The sequence below is a fragment of the Centruroides vittatus genome, unplaced genomic scaffold (genome assembly GCF_030686945.1).
Source record: "Centruroides vittatus isolate TY-2023 unplaced genomic scaffold, ASM3068694v2 scaffold_450, whole genome shotgun sequence".
Lineage (NCBI taxonomy): Eukaryota > Metazoa > Arthropoda > Arachnida > Scorpiones > Buthidae > Centruroides > Centruroides vittatus.
Genome location: NW_027122709.1, coordinates 1,647,907 through 1,664,319, shown reverse-complemented (window position 1 = coordinate 1,664,319; position 16,413 = coordinate 1,647,907). Strand labels below are relative to the sequence as shown.

The 16,413-nt window shown below is 38.5% G+C and overlaps 1 protein-coding gene across 4 annotated transcripts in view; it reads right to left on the bottom strand.

Moving 5' to 3' along the window:
- The window catches only part of LOC136989187 (DNA (cytosine-5)-methyltransferase 3A-like), a 123,236-nt gene extending 109,383 nt beyond the window's left edge, over positions 1 to 13,853 (bottom strand). For all 4 annotated transcript variants that reach the window (XR_010882878.1, XR_010882879.1, XM_067287272.1 and 1 more), the window contains exons 1-4: positions 13,738 to 13,853; positions 7,885 to 8,038; positions 7,588 to 7,767; positions 2,308 to 2,427 (exon numbers count right to left, since the gene is read on the bottom strand). The gene's annotated coding sequence lies outside the window, so the exon portion shown is untranslated. The remainder of the gene's footprint in view (positions 1 to 2,307; positions 2,428 to 7,587; positions 7,768 to 7,884; positions 8,039 to 13,737) is intronic.
- Positions 13,854 to 16,413: the final 2,560 nt, after the last annotated feature.

The window sequence follows — 16,413 nt, the reverse complement described above, 5'->3', positions numbered from 1 at the left end:
ATCATATAGCCACATCGTGTACCGAGTCGGGAACTTGGGTCATTTTCAGAACGAGTGTCTACACAGACAGTAAGACAATGTCTGCAGCACCACATATTATCAGCACAGTGACTATTGCTGCGGCTTTCCTTTAAGCTGTAGTAAAGACAAGCACACATACAATGGTGCATTCAACGATGAATATGGACACATGAGTGGCTTCATGTCATCTTTTGTCATGTTTAAATTAAGTCCAGTTCTGCGTACAGCATCATTTTGGCCATATCTGTATGTGGAGGCACTGAAGAGAACAATCATTGCTGGTTTACATTTGTCGTCATCTTGCGGGTGCAGCATCTGGAGTGATGGTATGGATTGCCATTGGGTACACATCCCAATTACCTTTTGTTTGCATAGCCAGTAATTTAGACAGCCACCATTACATTTCTGATGTGTTAAGGCCCATCACTGTACCCTATTTTCGAAGCCTCCATCAGGCTACCTTTCAATAGGACAATGCACAACCACATATTGCCCATGCTATCCTAGCCAGTATGTTCTCCAGATGTGTTGCCAATTGAGAGCGTTTGGTCAATAATTGCTAAGAAACTGGCATGCCACCACTCGCCAGCCAGTATAATAGATGAACTCTGGCATAGAGTTGACACTGCATGGACTGCTGTACCTGTATCTGCCATCTAAACTCTGTTTGACTCAACACCAAAGTACAGCGGTTATTGCTGCCAGAGGCAGTTGCTCTGGGTACTGATTTCTTCATGCTCTATACCTCAAAATTGCCTGCCTATTTAATCATGTTTTCCTCTCATTATACTGTTTGTGTACAATAAATATGATTCTGCCATTTGCTTTCCTTCTTGGTGTAGCATTTTTAATGGCCAGCAGTGTATATATGGTTGGTTCAATAGAAACCCATTTGATCTATATAAATTCTGTTTGGTATGTCAAACAATCCCATAATGCCATACAACACACAGATTGAAATGCCATCTAGCCAGTGTACTAGCATTGTTATGGTTGATGGCATAATGAGTATGTGACAGCCACTGAAAGATAGCATTCACTGTTCACAAACTACCCAAAACTGACCAGAATACTTTAATTCAGTTTTTGAGTGTAGAAGGCTGCTAGCTTGCTGAGATTCATTGCTGAATGCAAGTTGTGTATGATGAGGCTTGTATTTTGAAGATAAAATAACAGATTTGAGCAAAGAGTTTCAGAATGCAGACAATCAACAGCAGATAAGCCATGGCATGAACCTGCAACAACAGCCAAAATGGACAGGAATTTTTCAGCAGTTGAAGAACTGATATGACAAAACATTCATATAAGCATTAAAGTTCATTGCAACAAAATTAAGTATTAGTATCGGATCAGTACATTCCATTGTTTGTGTTCTCAGATTCAACAAGATTTGCTCACAATGGGTTCTGCGAGAACTGAATACAGATCAAAAGGCAATATGAATGAGCTTGTCGATACAGCACCTGTAACATTACCACACAAAGAAAACAAATTTCTGTGAAGAACTGTAGCTGATAATGAAACATGGTGACAACACTATGAGCTGGAATCTCAAAGATTGATTTTACAATGGAGACATCCGGCCCAAAAACATGAAAAGTCAACTGTCTCCAAGAAAGTTATGCTGACATTCTTTTTTGATCATGAAGGACCATTATTAAAGGAGTTTCAGCAACCAGGTATAACTATTAATGCCGAATGATACACTGGAACACTTGATTCCTGCCCACAGCCATTAAGAACAGATATCCTGGTAAACTGAATTGTGGAGTCATTCTTCTTAACAACAATGGCCATGCCCATAAAGCAAACATCACTAAGTCCAAACTGCAAAACATCCATGGGAACAGCTCGACCATCCTCCATATTGTCTTGACCTCTTCCATTGCAATTTCCACATCTTCGGACAGCTCAAAGGTCTTACACTTCAGTCAGATGGTGAAGTAAGAGATACTGTTTGGAACTTCTTCAATCACCAGTCAATATGTTTCTTCCAGGAGGAATTTTTTGTTTGGTGAATTAGTGGGACACATACTTTAATACTGATAAATATTATGTGTAACTAACATCAACACAAACAAAAATACTTAAAGATGTATGGGTTTCTATTGAACCATATATTTAAAAACAGAAAATGACTGTTAAAGGAAAAATCATAATTAAACCTTCATACATCAATATTATATAATTAATAGTAATGAAAGCTACTTAAGAATTATTTTTGTTCACAATATATTACAATATTTATCTAATTATAAACTAACCATAAAATAATAAAAAAGTCACCTGAATCTTCTCGACGAGAAGCACCTCCAGTTAGATCTAATGGTTCATCTTCTTCTTCCTCTTCATCTTCATCTTTCTCTTCAAGGCTTAGAGGTAAGGGCTGAACAGTAATGCAGTTTCCTATTTTAAAATAATACTAAATTTAATATAATTTGAAATTAAAAACCTTTAAAAAAATCATAATAATTTAAAAATTTTTTAAAACAATATATATATATTTTTAAAATATACAAAAAGAAAAGTTCATTTTATTCCTATTTAAAAAGACTTTTCAACAAGATCTATACAGTCAAACCTGTTTTTATGCGCTCTTTTTATGTGCGATTTTTATTTGTGCGATTTTTTTAATGCGAATTTTTAATTTGTGCGGTATAGTTGGCGACTAGTCTCGTGCGATTCGTCATGTCTTACGTTGATTTATTATAGCTAAATAAACTTATTATAGCATAAATGCACTTATTATAGTAATATTATTGCATGAATATGCGAAAAATGAAATAATTTATTTTTTAAGTCAACAAAACACCAACTGGACAAAAATATGTAAAACAGACGATAGACCAGACGATGCAGTCAAGTGCTGACATCTGTTGTCAATAAATTCTATTTCGTACGGTTTTGAGTTATTTTCTATGTGAGACTTCTTTTTATGCGGTCCCTGTTGACCGCATAAAAAAAAATATTTTTTAATTGTGTCGCGAAAACTATTATTTACAGCCATTCGTGAAGTTTCGTGAGATTTTTTTTTATGCGTTTTTTTTAATGCGGTCCCTATCCCCCGCATAAAAACAGGTTTGACTGTATATCTTTAACGTATAATGGTACCTTATACTTCAAATGACTAACTTCAAACATTCCAGAGTTCAAACACTAAATTTGACAGAAATTTGACCAGAGTTCAAATGATGCTTCTACATTCAAACATTATTGTTTTCATGTTTTAATTTATTATTCAGGGCATCTAATTGTGTTATTTTTACTTTAAATTATGTTTATTTGCTTTTAAGTTTATCAAAATTGATATTGTTTAGAGTCTGGGAACAGATTAATTCACTTTCCATTATTTCTAATGGGAAAAACTGATTTTGATTTAAACAATTCAGAATTTGAACTGCCTCCTGGAATAAATTAAATTCAAAGTACAAGACATCACTGTATCTCTATAAAACCTCTAATAACATGCGAAATAAAATAAATTTATGATAAATATCCTATTTATAGTATTTATTAAAACAATAAAATCTCGAAAAAAAAATGTTAGATAAGTCCAATGTAGAACACAGAAATAAATTATCTCAAACATTTTCAAATTCCTCCAGAGTCCTGCCTCAGGTTAAAATTTGTTCAATTCTTGGAAGATATGAGCAGAACATCCAAGGAATTCAATTTTAAAAGAAAAAAAAGCATGAAAAAACTCTAAAACTGGATGTATTAATTACAGTTAATATCAAAACACCTTAAATCAAGTAAAGATTTTAAAAAATAGGCATGTGTCTGACATGCACAGATAGTGCATGCTGCAAACTAGGCATGTCAGACACATGCCAATTTTGCAACAGAACAGATATTCTGCTTATACATTCCAAGCATAGAATGAATTTTAATCTGAGGCAGGATTCACGAGGAATCTGAAAACATTTGGAATAATTTATTTCTGTATTCTACACTAAACTTATCAAAGGTCATTCAAGAATTTATTGTGTATCATTCAGTTTGAGATAAGTGTTGTGAAACAAATAATAAAAAACAGAAATAAAATTTTCATAAAGCATATATAAAATAATTTTAAATTTACTATAAGTATTTCTAAAACTAACATCAGCTTTTTTCAGTTATATAATAGATAATTTGTTTTCTAAAACAATTTTAATTAATACTGAAAATGTTGATCCAAGGATCTTCCTAGAATATGAATGATTCCTAGATTCTTTATATAGAAAACACATTATATGGCAACAATAATTAAAGTTCACTCAGATCCTGAAAACTGCCGACCAATTGCACTTTTATCAACTATCGGGAAATGCTTTACCTCCATTCTAGCCTCACGATTTCAAACCTGGACAACTCATCAGAAACTAAATTCACAATTCCAATTTGCGTTTATTAAAGTCGAAGGAACAGAATCGGCAATTTTTTTACTGTCATCAATAATTCAAATCTACTTACAGAAAAAGCGAAGAAAAATATTTACTGCGTTTATCGATATTTCAAAATCTTTTGATTCGGTATATGTTCCTACCTTAGTAAATAAACTAAAACAATACGGCGCTGGAACTAAATTTTCTAATTCTATTAAACACTTATTTTCTTCATATAAAATTAATATTAGTTATAATAATCAGGCATATCCGGAATTAAAACTAAACCGTGGAATTTTACAAGGAGAACCAGCTCTCGCCATATCTCTTTCAACTTTTATATCAACGAAATTGCTAATCTCTTTTCAACTGATACGGACGGCATTGATATTCACGGTCGAATATTCCATTACATTCTCTATGCTGACGATTTGGTATTACTGGCTCCCACACGTATAACATTGCAACGCAAGATTTCTAAAGTAAACAATTACCTAAACTCAATTTATCTATCGATCAATGTAACTAAATCCAAAATCATCATCTTTAGAAACAATATTAAAATATCTAAACTCGAGAAATCCTTTTATTTAAATGGTTCACCTCTGCAAGTAGTCAATAATATAAAATATCTAGGAATTGTTTTTAACTGGAATGGCAGATTTAACAAACATTTGGCTATTTGAATATAAAGAGCAACCAACTTATCAATAATGCTATTTACTTATGTTCTAACTTAAAAATTTCTGACCTAAAACTTCATATGAAAATATTCCATACTATTATATTACCAGCAATCTTTTATGCAAGTCCGATATGGGCACTTGAACTTTATTACGACCTAGAGAAATTTCATATCATTTTCCTACGTAAACTATTTAAATTGGAACGTACAGTACCAGGATATGCCATCAGATCTGAAATCAATAGACTTCAACTATTTCCATTTTTTCTAAAACGACTGTTCAAATTTTTCTATCGCTTAATAAATACCGACAATGATAATACAAAATTTCTATACAATATTACGAAAGCTCAGGTGAATGATTCAGCCGATAATATAAACACATGGACTTCTAATTTTATTAAAATGCTTCAATCATATGAAACTTCAATTTTATTATTTGATAACTCGGAAGATAATTGGAAACTTGGATACTCCTTACTGATGGAATCGGCTATATCGCACTCTATTATTGAAGATCAAAACAAAATTTTAAATTCGACCTACCATCCTTGGTATCAATTCATCTTAAGTATACCTACAAATCTAAATTTCATTACTGCAAAAATAAATATAAACATTAAATGTCTACTACTACAAATTCGACTTAATAAATACTCTATTATTGCCAACAATAACTATATTGACTTCACAAAGAACTGTTACTGGTGTAAATCTAATAATTTCTCATTATTTCATATACCCAACAAATATCTGGCGTTACAGAAATATCTTTGAAAATATCAGATTGATGAATTGAACTCACAAATCAAACTTTAGATCCAAATTTAATAATTTATCGTCAATATATATGTATAAAATAAATAATTTTTTCATCCAAATTACTAAAGAATTAACCAACTGTAATGTTACTGATACTATTGTTTAACTATTGCGACAACATTAAATTGAAGTTTATATATCCAAGTTTCTGTTTTTATTGTTAATTACTACCAGTGTGATTTTTCCCGTACGGGAGTTTCTTTGATTATATTGATCACTAATGTAACTATATATCGATTATATATTGTTATATCTAACCCCTCTGTAACAAGGTTTTTCCTTAATTAAATAAAGCTTTAAAAAAAAAAATAATTAAAGTTCACTTATTCTAATATTTCTTTAAAATTATCTAAAAGTCAGATTTCTTTCAGACCATAATTAAGCGGACTTTAATCACTGAAACATAGTAATTTGGACTGAAGGTAAACAATTGATATCTTGTATTAACATTAACTTTAATTACATTAATTTTAAAATTAAATTTAACGATTTAGAATAGTATAGAATTTGAAAGAAATCTGGATTTTTAGATAGTTGGTTATTAAGATTCAGGCTTTGCTGTTATATATTTGTTTCTATAAAAATACAATTTATTACAAAGAAAGACAGAATATCAAGAATCACCACCATAAATAGTAGTGATTCTTGAAGGCCTACAACTCTGACACTTATGCAATACAGTTAGATAAAAACATAAAATGTAAATAACAGACTTCTAGAGACATGACTATCTGTACATGTTTAGCTAGAGTGCTGCGGACGAGACAGCTCTATTTCTCAAGCATTCAAAGACAGGCATTTAATTTTTTCAGAAAAGGAAACTTGCTCAGAAACTAAAGGTAAGTAGATGTAAAAATAGATGACACAAGGCAATCTGCCAAAACAAAACATTAAACTAGTGAATCTGTCATTGATAATGGCAGAACTGATTGATTCTTTTACAAAGAGACTACTGCTGGCAAATCACTGTCATAAGGATTCTGAAAAATAATGCATGATGTTCTCGTGTTGCATTATTTGGTTCAATTCGGGCATTTGGCTCACATGATGAATTTTATCGTGTGAACCAAAAGTTGTGGTGGCAATGGTAGGCCATGGAGGAATAGAACGAAGTTTACTATCCAATATGTCCTTGTCTGCACCCTAAAAGCAAACAGAAGAGCACATGTTGTAAATTTAATTGAACAGATCTCATCAGTCAATGATTTTTTTAAGTTATGCAATACTGCTACTTCAGGAAACAAGAAAATTGATCCAATGACCAAACTACTGCCAAACTCAAGGTTCCAATCTGGAATGTCCAGGAAAGACTACAAAGTCTTTGGCCACACAGCCTGCAGGTATGACAAGAATCTTTCTGCAATTGAAGTCAGCAGTCATCAGCCTACCAAAACCAAACAAATAAAGAAACAGCTAAAAAGAAATTGCAAAAAGAGCCTATTAAAGAAGTAGAGGGCCTACTAAGGAGCTAAAGAGACCTCGAGTAGTGTGTGCCCCTTTAGCTTCTTAATAGCTCTTGATGGGTGGTCCTGTCTGCATATACTAAAAAAGCTGTCCACCAATACCTGTTTCCACTTCAGGCTGCTCTAAAAATGGTAGTGACTGTCAAAAACTGTGATTTACAGAGATCGCCAGTTTATTTATGTTTTGTGAAACAAAATAGGAAAAGAAAAGAAAAAGTGGATTTATTACCTTTGTGTTCACTAGTCTGGTGCATATCTTTTATTTACCTCGGTCCATAAAAAGAAAGGGAGGCCTGGTAACAACTCCGCATTCAAATTTTTGTGCAGACCGACAAACATATGATTCACTTTTGCCAAATAGCCAAAGTCATCGACGTGCTCCCACCATCGAAACTTTAAGCCATGCTACCTGCAAATAAAAAAAGCACAATTTTATCAAATCTTAAGAAAGGAAAGACTCAACAGTTGTTTATTTAACAACTTTTAATTAAAGAAAGCAAATAATTGAAGTGAGTAAAGGACGCACCCAATTTTCCGTTGTTTCAAGGAGAGAAGGAATTGCAACAATCTTCTGTTATTTTTTTTATCCGGACTTTAATAAATACATTTAGACTAATAAAATGTCTTTTATTAATCTAAATGTTTTTAGACCACAAACGGCAATCCAGTTCGGTCCTTCCCTGCAAAACAAAGTAAGCATTAGTCATGTTTTTTGAACTCCACGCCAAATTGTCCCACAGACAAAATGCCAGAGTCATTCATCTGACAGATTTACCATCACTCCTATTCTTTATCTATATGTCCATGACAAATTTCAATCGGGACATTAGCAAATCTGTTAACTGAGAACATGCCACTAGGTCTAGCGTTCGTGTGTTCACGAGATGTTCAAAATTAGTTCACGATTTGAGGTTTCCGTTATCTTCTATCTCAAGTGGCTAATATTTAAATTTCAATATCTTCTCCTACAAAGCTTTCAATAGTTGGGAGGGGGCAATGCCTCAATTCCCTAATTGCTACTTTATGTCAAAGAAAGAACTTTTCCTTTTCCCTCGGAAGTAAAGTTAACACGCATCATTTCCACAACTTAAAAATCAGGTTCCAACCAAAAAATTGTTTGCCAATTGAAGAAGTCTTTAGGAGCAAAAGAAAAAGTCTTATATCATCAGAAGAGAAAGCAGCTTAGAAATTTTTGAGGTTTGACAAGAGGCAAAGACAAAACTACCATCCACAAACAGAAAGAGGTGTCTATACGGGAATAAAGGTAACTCAAACCAGACACAGAGGCAGAGAAAAAGAGACAGATCTAGAAAACTAGTGACCAAAATCACTCAGTTGTGTTAAGACGAAAGAAAAGAGGCCAGGAAGCCAGCAATTACTTCTTGGGATTAGGAACAATGTCGAAACAAATGTGCGAAAAGACGTCTGCTTACACGAATCGGGAAAAAACGGCAGAGACAAAGAAATAGGCAAAGGACAAGAATCAATGCTCGAGCCGCTTTTCTATCCGAAGAAAACACATAATGAAATTCATATCACCGAAGAAGAGTGCAGAACCGATGCCAAATCCAGATAAAGATTATTCTTTAAATCTGTCAAATACAGAAATCACAAAGGAAAAGGAAGAAGAAGCTTGTGTAAAAGAATTCTGTTTCAATGGCATGCTACAAGAATTCAAACCAGATCCCAGGACAGACCCATCCACTTCTATCATGCTTCCTATCTAAATGTCAAAAATTTTAAAATTTAGTCACCCACTCCCCAGCTCCAAGCCCATTCGACAACTCACGGATAAAGAAAAACAGTCTAAGCCAGACGGCATACATCCCTACGCTCCACGTTATCTTTGCCATTATCTACGGATGCCGGCCTTCGTACGTGACGAAAACGTCGTCGGGTACGAAGGCCGGCATCCGTACCGGGACCACTCCGGGTTCCATCTTCCTCTTTCCTCACTCTCTCCCCTCTCTCCTCTCCGGATGGTCAAGAGGAGGCGAGTAGGGGATTTTCTCCTCCAGTCTGAAAAAAATTTTGGGGCCTACAGCAATTCCAAACCCTATAAAATTTTACTAACAGGAAATAAAATCTTTAAGATTCCTTTTTATTAAGTCAGTACCATAACTTCACCATCAGAAATTTCTGCATGTTCTTCCACCATCATTTTCATGGACATCACTTTCATTTTCAAATTCGATCAAATTTTTATCATCCGACTCGAGTAACATCTGCCGTAAATTTTCGACATCCTTCTCGTCGTCGATTCGATACGCGGTACTTTCCATTTTCGGACAGAAAACCGAAAAACATCTTTAAAAAATAACAAAATACTGGAATAGGTGGCGGTATCTCCGATGAACAATTCTAGGTAATCAATGGCTGCATTCGGCAGACGCACCAGTTTGAGTAGTTTTCTGCCGAACGCCCTCTACAGTACACTCTTTCGGAACATATTTGGTGTTTGACGTCACATTTGGTAGCGTCTTTCATTTACGCTACCAATGAGGGCTGCTTTTTGTTTCAACGCATACGTCACACATCGTTCAGCAGATGTAACTACGTAACAGCTACCAATTGAAACACCTTTGCTCAGTTATAACTGTTGACTGTACCGAACGCAACCAATGTCGTCAGTCCCCGGTGAGTGGCTACTCCAAGTGTCAGATTGTACGCCATTTCAAAACAAAAATACTTAAAAAATTATTCCGAACGTATTTGCGAAGTCGGCCGCGACCTCCGAAGGAGAAACATTCTTCACATTTCGTTTATTCAAAAAACAATAGGTTAAAAGGTCCGCTAACAGACAAAAGGAACCCGCTCTAATCCCGTGTCCCGTACGGACTCTGGACGGTTACGCTCCTCCCTCTTTTACCTGGTAGACTACCGGCCAATCTTCCGCATCCGTAACGATACCACGCGTTCGTTCCTCACCTAGAAGGGTCATTTCCGCCCTTAAGTGTTCTCCAGACGGCACCGAAACACCGGCTCCTCCGAAAGTCGCTTTCTTCGGATTAAAGTTTGTCGGGTTTTTACATCGATCTTTCCTCTCTCTTTTCTCGGTCCGAACTGGCGCTTATCGAATGGGTTGAAAAATCGTCGCCTACGTCACGTTCGCTTCCTCCGACGAAACCGACACTCCGGTGTGAAAATCATCACCACCCACTCGTTAGGGCCTTTATTATCCAAGTGTTATTCTTTTAATTATTATTCTATCGACGAAAAATCGTATCTCCTTCCGGTTCGTTTCGGCCCGCTTTCGCAGCATCCGCAGCATCTCTTAGCAGCTGCTTAAAGAGGATTCTCGAGTATTTTCGTGGCTTTTGTCTCGGAATCCTTCCGGGGTGGGCCGACGCCTTTCCGGCGGTATCTTTCGCAGAGGGAAAAATCCGACTATCTAAGAATTTCGGGTACGCGATAGTCAAGGGTGCGAAGGTTAATTATTGTATACGTCAGAAGCGGTTAACAAAGCGCATCAAAGAAAAGCGATTCTTCCCGAGGACTTTTATATATTTTTATTATAATTTCTGTCGTATTTAATGTATAATATAAGGCATTTTTGTTTTATGTAATTGTCTTTGTTTTCACATGTATTTGTTAATTTTCGGGGTAGAGGTCGACTGCTCTTTCAGAATCTTCTATTCTACTCGTAAAAATAAATAAATAGATGCGGTACGTAATCGGTATAAACACGATTGTTAATTACAAAATCGTTTTTATCACTCGTAAATTTAAATAATATTCCTTTAATCGTTACTTAAAAAGTATTATTGAAATTTACTGGGACAATAGAAAAAAGAGGCGATTTTTATAAAGAAAACAAAGTTGTATTTTGTCCACCGTTCGTCTCTTATTTCGTCGCTCGGACGTCCGGCGCCCACTTAGCAGCGGCCCAGTTGATCGTCGCTCAAAATTTCGGCCTCGTCTCTTTCACGCGTGTCGCGAGTAATAAAGGAAAAGCAGCGCCGATAGAAGGGCGTTATAACGAGGGAGAGAGGTGTTCTTCCCGTCCGTAACTCATCGATCGATCCGGCTGGGATCGGACGGAATTATCGAGGTTTTTCTCGGTAAGGTGCGGGAAAAGGCCACGCGTGTCCAAAAGTGTAAGTCGTCCGGCAAAACCCCCGTAAAAGCGGCACTTTCGTCGTACACCGCGCGGACGCGTCATTTCCGCTTTTACGTCCCGATATCCGAACGGAAAACGGACACGCGTGGCGAGTTGTATTTAAATTCCGGCCCGTCCTGTTTTCCCGAAATATCGAAATTCGGGTAGACGTTACGCAAGAGTTTCGTCATTTCCGGAAACCACTTTCCTAATTTTCGTCGTAGTCCGCGCTCGGTCTCGTGGCGCGAACAAGTAAACCCGACGGTGGAAATAATTATAAATCGGATAATATTTCGAGTGGAGCGTTTCGCTAGTCCGTGGCCTTTATCCTACGTCGACTCGGGTCTGGCCACGGTTAATCGGTCGAGGAGTGTTTCTGAGGTGTTTCCCACTTCGCCTACCGATCAGGAAGGCGAAATAAATGTTTCCAGAGCTTTCGGACGCACCGTTTCCGAAAAAAACCGAAAACTAAGCTCATTTTTGCGTCGGGCCCCGGCCAGCGCGGAATATAACGGCGTAGCCAACGCTAGTACGCGAGTAGCGCCAGCAACCTCCGCGCGGCCAGGCGGTAAGTAGGTGATTTCTTTAGATTCTCGTGGTTACGGCAATTCGAAACAGTTTGGGAGAGCGGATTTTTCTCGTATTTTCCGGTTTCTTCGTATTTAGGGAGTTGGTTTTTACGGTCGTCGGCAAAAGTTTCAGTTTAATTCGATACCGGTTCGATTACGTACGCTTTTCTACATTATAATTTTCCCAGGCGTTATCCGTTTGCTTCTAGCGCTAATACTTCACCGTCCTAATTTTCAAGTACCGTATTTAATTACCGATGCAGAGTCAAACTTCCCGGGCAACGATCATAAAAAGTTAAACCGAATATTATCGAAAATCCCATTTGCGTAACGAGCGTGACGTCTTTGTCGCACGACCACCAAAAATCGCTGTCGTGGGTTATATAAACGCACCTATGAGCGGAAGAAACTAGTCGGAGAATATTAAAAACGTGTCCGAGTTCGTCGATAAATTACATTCGAACCCGGGCGACCGGAGGTAGCGAGAGAAAAATATCTCCGACGGAGAAGCCGGTTAGGAGGTAGCGGGAGATACTCGTACGTTTGCCTACGCCTGGACAATTACCGGGCCTTTTTTGGGCTCTCGAAAAGACCGGACGCTAAAATAAATCTCTTTTCGTCTTCCAACGGCTCCGCAAACGTCGTTCGTTTCGTGCACGGGTGGCAATGTTTCTCTGGTAGCGGGCGTTAAAGGGAAGAGGGAAGAAACTTCCTCGGCGCCCGTCTCCGACGACGGAAGCGGAGCGTTTCCTCGCCCGGAACGATTAATTAAAGGCGCGCGGCGTTCCGGCTTCTCGAAAGCCTCCGGTGTCGGGTTCCGACGCGACGCGCGCCTCTTAATTCCTCCGTCGACTCCTTTCGCGGAAGCCCCCGGTGCTCCGTTCTCGTCCGGACAGAAATTTCTCTCCCGACGCGGCCGATCCCCGGCCACGGGAAAAGAAAAGAGATTATCGACCGGAACCGGTAGTCGCTTAATTACTATTGCCGGGAAGAGTATACCCGTTCCCGGTCCGCTCGCGCCTCCGCCCCTCGGTCCGAAAAGGAGGACGCGTTCCGCTCGGTCTTTAACCGGAGGAGGACGCCGCTTCCCCACCGCCAAAGAGGGCGACGGAGGCCGATCGATGGGGACTTTTCTTCGGACGCGGCCACGCCCGTCTCGGACCGTTCCATGGCGTGGGGGGGAGCGGCCGGGGTCGTCGGCCCCGGCCGGCGCGTCCGACTGCCACCGCGACTGCGCCGCATTTCCCGACGGAACGACGACCGGTTAATAACCGCTCGGACGGGGGCTCGGGCGGACGGGTCTCCGACGGCGATGGTGCCGGGACCGGCGCCTCCTCTTTCCCGGATCGAGTGGAAAGATGCTGACGAAACGAAAAAAAAAAGTCGGGAGGACGCCAGGCCAGCCGGCGGAGGAAAGCGCGCGCGTGGAAAAAGAGCGCACCCGCCTCGGAACGCTCCGATCCGCCTAAAAGAGCGACGACCTCCGCGGACGGATCCGCGGCGCGGGTCCGAGAGAGGCCACCGCTTCGGACGACGGAGAGGCAAGGCGTCCGCGTCGCCCGCGGGTAGGAGTGGCCCGGGCCTCCGGTATGGTCCGGGGACGCTTTCCTTCCCGCGGGTCGGTCGACTCCGGATTCCCCGCCTCCCGTCCCTTCTCCGCCCCCCGCTGGGTTCCGCGGATTCCCCCCGCCGCCTTCGGAAAAAAACTCACCTCTGCCGCGTCCCACTCGGCGCGGGTCGTTTCCGGCCGTCCAGAACGAATCCCGACGGAGTCGCTGCGCCTGCGCCGCGCGTTGCCGTCGACGGCGGCGGTCGGGCCTTAGTGGCGCCCTCTGCCGGACAAAATCTTACCGACGAAAATTATCGGGTCCTTCCGTTAGCCATCTCTTTCGCAGACCCCGCCAGTTTAGGAGCCGGCGATAAAGCCTATGTAAGATTTGACGCGGAAACTCCCGCAAAGAACATTTTATTTTCTACCTTTCATTACCTCTAGCGAGGGCGGAACAATTTCCGTGGCGTCAAAATATTTTCTTTCGATTTTCGCCTTTCCTCTCCTGAGAAAACAGTTCCAGAAGTACTAATTTTATTTCGTTTTGTTGTAATGTAACGGTTTTTGGTAATAATTATCGAAGAAGGTTGTATTCAACGTCGTCACTTAGTGGCTTAAACGTTCCTAAGCAATTGCTGCAATTTACTATTTAACACTACAAACAATTTAATAAGTACAGATAAGATTGTTGAGGATTGCTTACAATGTCGACGTGGACATTAACATTTTGCGGGATCTTTTCGATATTTAATTTAAAGTCGACGCAATTCCACTCCATTAACTTTTATTGCGCGTAAGGATCAGTTTTCCCCGTTACGTGGGGGTTTAACGAACAAAAATTGATATACCGATTGTTAGTTTTATGACGGTGTTATTACGAGATTTTCTCGTACGCTTTAAACGTAAGAAAATATAAGTCTGCCTTAGTCTTGTACGGGAAATTTTTCGAAACAGTTAAGCAAATTAAAAATCGTTCTTACGTCGTACACCAAAGCTTTTCGTCTTTCGTCATCTCCGATTTTAGATGGTTTTTATCGGCACGGAATTGGTGCAATTCGTTACGTAAACGAAAAGAGCTTCTGTTGTTGCACCGGTAACGGTTTTCTTTAAAAATTCTGTAAATTGTACCTTATTCGAAACACGGGCAATCCGGACCACCCAATTATTCTTATTATTCGAACCGACTGACATTTCTATATGTAGCATTTTTAATAAGTTAAATGATAAGAAATCACGTCTCCTATTTTTCTAAGAAAATTAGGCTAATAATCCTTTTTACCAAGTGCGAACACAATCTAAGTCTATTTAATTCCCCTCCGAGGACACTTCCGGGTATGTTACGTTCTAAAAAGAACGTTTTACGAATAAATGTGTCTTGTACCGTTTCTAACCTTTGACATTTAGTCAAACACCAAACGGGTAAAGCGTAACTCGTAGAATTTCGATAACTTTAAATCGAGTGATAAGATTCTTCTCGTCTTTAACTGTTTAAACACCTGGCATATTGGCAATCAATATGTAGTACTGTATCAGATTTAAGCAAACATTCTTATCGAACGATAGCGTAAGAGTATATAATTTCTTGTGCCGATTTTAATTCCTTTTTCTTAATATAAAAGGACACACGTTTCTTTGGCAGTCCACCTACCTTCATTCCGGAGTACGATTTATCGGAATTCATTTTCAATTTTAATTCTTCGCAGAAACCGTATCTTCTCGTGTAACGCATCAGTACTCGGCGCAATTAACACAACGTTATATTGACCGAACAATGTAGCAATTTATAAGTTTTTTGTCTGCCGATTTTTTGTTAATCTTTTTTTCAAATCAGATATAATAACGGAATCGTAGGTTCTCTCGATATAAAGTAAATAGGTTGTTTTCTTCCGAGTCGATGCCGAATAATGGCAATTATTCTGAAACAAATAAGGCCTTTATTTCTCGCACGTGCAAATGGCGTGAAATTTCTATAATTGTTCTGTTCGATCTATAAATTAAACTCTGTTATGGAAACAGATTAATAAATTACGAAAACCTACGACACTGGATCGTAAGAACTGTTTTCGATTTATCTTAGAAACTTAAGTTTGTTGATATTCCCACGTTTGACTATATAAATTTAAACTTTGGGAGATTATTCTGGTAATGGCTACACCTCTGGCCCTATCCACCCTACAGTTTTATGTTCATCTTGAGAAAGGAGTTAGATATAAATGAAATCTGAGACCAGATATGAAAACCTTAGAGGAAAGAGGCCCCGGTTATGTGAACTTCTGATAGTAATAGGAAATCACGTTATTTCAATTCAAAAATTTGCCCTCGAAAGGTGTTAGATCAGCGGTTCCCAACCAGTGGTCCGCAAGAGCTAAAATATGGTCCGCGAAAGATTTAAAACTTTTATTTATTTTAAATTATTATTCCCACATTGATATAAACTGAATTTAATTTTTACTAAAAATGTTATGTTTTCTATTATAATAGTACTGTTAAAGCACGTTACTCTTGAGTTTAACGATTACTTATGTTTAAAGTTTTGATTAAACTTTATTTTTGACACAGTTCATTTTTCTTCAACCTTGTGGTCCATGCTAACAACAATGAAATCAAAGTGGTCCCTGGTCAAAAAAAGGTTGGGAACCGCTGTGTTAGATAGATGCCCGCCACGACTCTATTGTTTAAGGAAAAGTATGATGTACTGGGGCAAGCCACTATTAATTTAAGGCGGAGAGCATATATTTTAAATTAAATTAAAAATTTCAGCCCGGCATTGTGACCGTGTCAAAACAAATAATTGCTCTTCTTAATTCATTTTAGTTTCACTTGTTTTCGTTCTAATTC